The sequence below is a fragment of the Trichosurus vulpecula genome, chromosome 4 (assembly GCF_011100635.1).
Source record: "Trichosurus vulpecula isolate mTriVul1 chromosome 4, mTriVul1.pri, whole genome shotgun sequence".
In the NCBI taxonomy this organism is placed as follows: domain Eukaryota; kingdom Metazoa; phylum Chordata; class Mammalia; order Diprotodontia; family Phalangeridae; genus Trichosurus; species Trichosurus vulpecula.
Window position 1 is genome coordinate 158,166,045 of NC_050576.1, and position 6,000 is coordinate 158,172,044.

Here is a 6,000-nt window from a genome sequence, read left to right on the forward strand (position 1 = left end):
TACTGGTCTCCTTGTGGAATCTTTAAGTTGCCTTTCTTCAGTGTGTCTAGTTTGTCCTCGTCTCCTGACGCTGACACTAGCGCTCAGAAGTCAATGAAAAAGTTCAAATCTTTTGGCCTTCTGAAGTTCAAGATCTTCATCGGCTCCAGGGAGAAGGAAAGAGGGAGGAGGCTGAGGCACTCTTCTCGTTTCCCCAACAAGTATTTTCTCCTCAGTGGCTTGGCCGGAAGGCTTTCGCCTCTAAACTGCCAGACACTCTAATATTGCTTGACTCCAAACTTGCTTACTGATTTTATATGTGCTGTAACTTTTTTTAATATATATAAATGCTGATTCCCCTTATAAAATGCAAGCTCTTCAAGATCAGATATTGTTTCATTTTTGTCTTCACATCCCTAGTGCCTAGTTCGATGCCTGATACAAAGCAAGGGCTTAATAATTGCTTGTTGATTGAGCTTTATTATAGAAGAGTAGCCCAATTATTTGCAAGCAGATTGCCCTTTGGTGACCAGTGGGGATACTGCAGTCTTCAAGAAGGCTATAAAATATTTACACCAGAGAGGAACTGTGGTAGATGCTGGCATGGTGACTCAAGCAGAGCACCACCTACTAGAGGTTCAGCTATCATGCCCCCTCACTTAATACCATAAAATTCTGCCTTTTCTAGGCTTAAGAAAAGCAGTAATAAATCCAATCCAATCTGATAAACATTTATTAAGTGCCTACTATGTGCCAGACACTGCGCTAGATGCTGGAGATGCAAATAAGAAAAAGACAGTCCTTGCTGTCAAGAAGCTTACAATTTAATGGGGGAGCTTACACCAAAAGGAGGAAGGAAAAGGGGTGGGAACAGGGGAGACATCCAAGGGTACTCAGCACAGGTGCATCTTGTTCCCTTTTGTTGAAAAAAGAAAAAATAAAGCAGAGACAATTTCTGCTGTCTCTAAATGAAGGCATTGGGAGGAGTTTTGTACTTTACCCTCCAGCCCTCCAATCAGAGGGAGGTGGTTTCAGTCAAGGCTTGAGTCAGCAGCACGGTGATGAGATTAGAGGTAATGAGGTTAACCTGAAAGAGGCATGGAGTTGAAAAACAAGAACAACAAACAAACACACAAGCCAGACTGGGCAGTAGGCTAAGAGTGGGGACAGGAAAAAGTCCATTGGGACTATTTATACTACTGAGTGCCATTACTTTAGTACCATAACCATCACATGCAGGGCACATAGCTGTCATGCTTTCACATGTTAAGCTCCTTTCTGCAGGAATCTCTGTTTCTGCATACACCTTTATTTTCCTACACAAGCCCCTGGGTTCCAAATTCTTTCCCAGGAAGCCCATTTTCGATCACTGGCATCTTAATTTCTACTTCCATAGACACCACCAGAAATGCCATCCTTACCAGTTCTTATGAATTAGCTGATAAGCCACAAGACCATATCAGATAGGTAGTCTGATTTGCGATATTCTTTTTTTTTTACTGGAACAAATGTTTTTGTTTGACTTTTATTTGAACTTTAATGTCATATTTACTCCTGTGCCATAAGCTTTTGTTTCTTCAGTTTCTTCTGGGATATCTTTTTCTTTTGATCAACCTCGTCTTCTAGTTTAGGAACAATTTGTTCCTTTTCGGTATCATCTCATTATGGCAAAGAGAACTCATGTATGGGTTGATTCGACCACGAGCCCTGTAAGTACGCCGTCACATTCTGGGAGCTTTGTTAACCTGCATATGTTCAATAATAAGAGAATCCACATCCAAACCCTTCAGTTCTGTGTTACTCTCTGCATTTTTAAGCACGTGCAGGAAGAATTCAGCACTCTTTTTGGGACAACGACCCTGCGTCCAACACCATTGCTCAGCCTGGGCACACCTGCCAACTCCACCATCATATCAACAGAAAGGAGCACATTGTTTCCTCAATGTGACATCTTTCAAATACTTGGTTGCTTTTCAGATATGCATGCCCTTTCTAGCTTAGGCTGTTTCATGGGTGTTCTTGAAGTGGACCCCTTGACTTGCATCATTTTGTGGTGTTCTCTGGATCAAGAGAGTACTTCACCATTTTAGATGATTACCTAGGACAGCTCAAGGGAAAGTGTGATATTCTTAATATCCCAATTGACTGTATCTTATCAGCTCTGTAACTAAGGTCGACTTTTGTTATTCTTTCTCATAGTTTAGTTTCCAGGATCCATGGCTCTAACAATCTCTGTTTCCCAGACTCATAAGTGGTGAACATCTCCACCATGCTTGCATAGCATTATGTAATTATAATAATATAAAACTTGTGCTTAAATTGTAAATATCCACTGCAACTTCACAGTGAGATATAATGGAGAGATAATGTAAACTTGCAAGGCTATTGCTGGCAATATACCTTCTTTGTTTCTTGCCCTATAAAGCAAGTGGGCACTGGTCAGTGAGTGAAGAACCCTTAGGGTTGAACACATAAGCTGGAATGCTGTGTGTGCCTTGATTGGCCCCCATTAAGGCTTGGGGGGATTTAAGGGAGTGCACAAGCTGTGCCTGTCTTGATTGACCCCATCAAGACGTGGGGGCTGGCCTCTGTGAGAAGGGTAATTAGGGAATGCTGTAGGAGTTGGTGCTCCCATTATCAGCAACCCCTTTGAGAAGACTGGACTAGAATAAAGTAAGATTATTAACCCCCTGAAGCTGTCTTCCTGTCCTTCCTGTCTGATCAGATCAAGAATAAATCTGTGCTAGCAGCCCTCCTATGTATTTACCTGTCTTACAAGGGCACATGACACCTTGTACAAAGTTTCCTTGTCTTGCTATTCCTCATTAAACTGCTAAACGTCTACAGCCCTTATATTATTATTCATGTCAGGTGCTGTGGCTACTGCTCTTATAATGATGATGATAATTAAAATAATAGATAATATTCATATAGTGCTTTAAGGGTTGCAAAATACTTTACATGTGTTATCTAAATCATCTTCCCAACAATCATGTAAGGTAAAGTGCTGGTATTACTCCAATTTTACAGATGAGATAATAGAGGTTAAGAGAAAGTAAATGACTTGCCCAGGGTCATAAAGATAATATGTGTCTGAGGTAGAATTCACACTCAGGATTCCCCAAGTCCAACACTCTATCTACTCTGTCACGTAGCTAAAGACTGTTGATATCTTAAGTCCAATGACACAGGAAAGGCTTGAGAAAATAGAAAAGAGTTAAGTGGATGAGACAAAACATACAGTTACTGTTGACCATATGACAGAGTCATCACTGCATAGTCTTTTGGGATATACTGTGTCAAAACCTTCAGGTAGCTCACAATGCTATCAGATGCATAAGAATTCCCAGATACACACACAAAATAGAACAACACAGACACAAAAACACAGGAGAGATTGTCAGAGTCCCCAGAGCTTCAATGCTCTGCCACACTGAAGTTCTACCAGGTCACTTATTTTCTCTTCTCTCAAAATGTTATATATAGACCCAGTATAATAGCTAGTTTATAGACATCAGTCCAGATATCTAAGCTTTCCCCACTTTATATGTTGTTTATAGGTAACTATAGATTGAGAAAGAGGATGATGACTTCCTTGGGCAATTAGCCAAAATTGTTTATTTCTGTTCCCATAAGTCATCTGCCCTGCCTCCCTGATTGTGCTAAGGATTCAAATTACACAATGCTAAAATTCAGGTTACTTCCCAGAATCAAAGATCTAAGATGGGTGAAGCATAGCCACTCCTGTTCTGTCAGTATCACGGATGGAATTCAGAGGTACATTTCCTTTTTGCAAATATATAAAAAGCATGAGGATGTTATATTAAAAATAAGACATCCTCATGGATAGGAAAGGTGAAAAATCTCAAGTGAAAAGCAAAAGTTAACATTTTCCTCATGTTCTTAAAATTTTGATATTTATACATTACTAGTAATTGCCCTTAGGAGCAAGCATTTAAATTATTCAAAAAGATTAAGTTCCATGCTTTCATTTTCCAGTTTTGAATTTCACAGTGATCATTCCCAAAACCATCACCAGTGCTACCATTCTACTGATGACCATACAAAGTATGCAATTATTGTATGTTATTTTTTATTGAGAAGAAAGGAAATGTCAACACATGAATTCATCACTGTGAAAAACTTCCTACAGTAATTAATGGATTAATTAACAATTTATAACCATAAAAATACTATGCCACAATTTAGTAATGGTAATATCTAACTTGGTGATTGACATTTCTAAACAAATAATTCTATTTCAATAAAAAACATTTCTTATTTAAGTAGATCTGTTATTAAACACTGGTACTGAACCTTTAAAAAAGAACTTAAATTCATCTGAGGATCAGTGTAAAGAACTGGGAATGTTTAGCCTGGAGAGAATACTCAGGTGGATTGGACAGCTGTCTTTATTCAGGTATTTGAAGGGCTGCCAGGATGCCATATGGAAGAAAACATGTTTAATCCCAAGAGTATGAATTCAAGAATAATGGGTGTAACGATGAATGTGAATGAGATGGGCTCACCCATAAGTAGAACTGGATAGGAGAAAGGATTAGAAACTAGAATCCAACAAAATGTTGTTTAAAAGAGACATGCTTGAAACAGAAAGACGTACATGAGTTAAATTAAGGGGCTGGAGCAGAATCTATTATGCTTCAGATGGAGTTAAAAAGGCAGGATTATCAATCATAATTTCTGACAAACCAAAAATAGAACTAATTAAGAGAGGTAATAATTATAAGGAAAACTATATTTTGCTGAAAGGTACCATAGACAATGAAGTAATATCAAAAAATTTTACAGCAAGTTTCTCTGATAAAGACTTCATCTCTCAAGCAACTTCAATCCCTCCCTACCCAAAGCTCCAACTGAAGAAGAGGTTTTGAATGCCATTAAACTCCTTTCTTGTGGCAAAGCACCTGGTGCTGATTCTATTCCATCTGGGATTTACAAGGAAAGAGGTCCATTGCTCATAGAAAAGCTGACTAAAATTTTCCAGGTCATATGGCAAGAGGAAGTTATCCCCCAGGAGCTCAAGGATGCCTCCACTGTTCATCTCTATAAAGGTAAAGGAAATACATTGTCCTGTGACAATCCTGGGGTGGGGGGGTCCTCTCTCCCAGTCATTGCTGGCAAGATTCATGCCAGAGTCCTCCTTAATAGGCTGACCCTTCACCTGGAAGATGGTCATCTACCTGAGAGCCAGTGTGGCTTCAGAAAGGGCCGAGGACAGTTAATATGGTGTTTGCTGCCCAACAACTGCAAGGGAAATGCCAGGAACAGAGCAGAGGTCTGTATACAATGTTTGTAGATCTGGCCAAGGCCTTTGATACTATTAGTAGCAAGGGTTTATAGACAACTACATCAAAATTTGGCTGCTTGGAGAAGTTCATCGGCATTGTACATCAATTTCATGACGGCATGCTTGCTCAGGTTCTAGACAATGGACAACACTTTTGTGCCTTCCCAGTCACCAGTGGAGTGAAACAAGGCTGCATGCTTGCTCCCATGTTCTTTAGCATGTTGTTTTCAGCCATGTTGTCAAATGCTTTCAATGAGGATGAACATGGCATTGAGGTCAGATACCACAATGATGGTAAATTCTTCAACTTGAAAAGGCTACAAGCCAAGACCAAAGTGGAGTAAGTGTTGGTGCATGACTTTCTGTTTGCAGATGATTGTGCACTCAGTACAGTCTCTGAAGCTGAGATGCAATGAAGTATGGATCACTTCTCTGCTGCTTATGCTAATTTTGGCCTAACAACACCAAAAAATCCCAGGTGCTCCATCAGCCACCACCACACCATCTATACAAGGAGCCATCAGTTACAGCAAATGGAGAAGTTTTTAATGCTGTGGATAAGTTGACTTACCTTGGTAGTGTACTTTGCAGGGATGTACACATTGATGATGAGATTGACACATGCAATGCCAGAGCTAGCTCAGTGTTTGAGAGCCTCCGAAGGAAAGTATGGGAGAGAAGAGGTATTAGACTGATTACCAAACTGAAGGTCT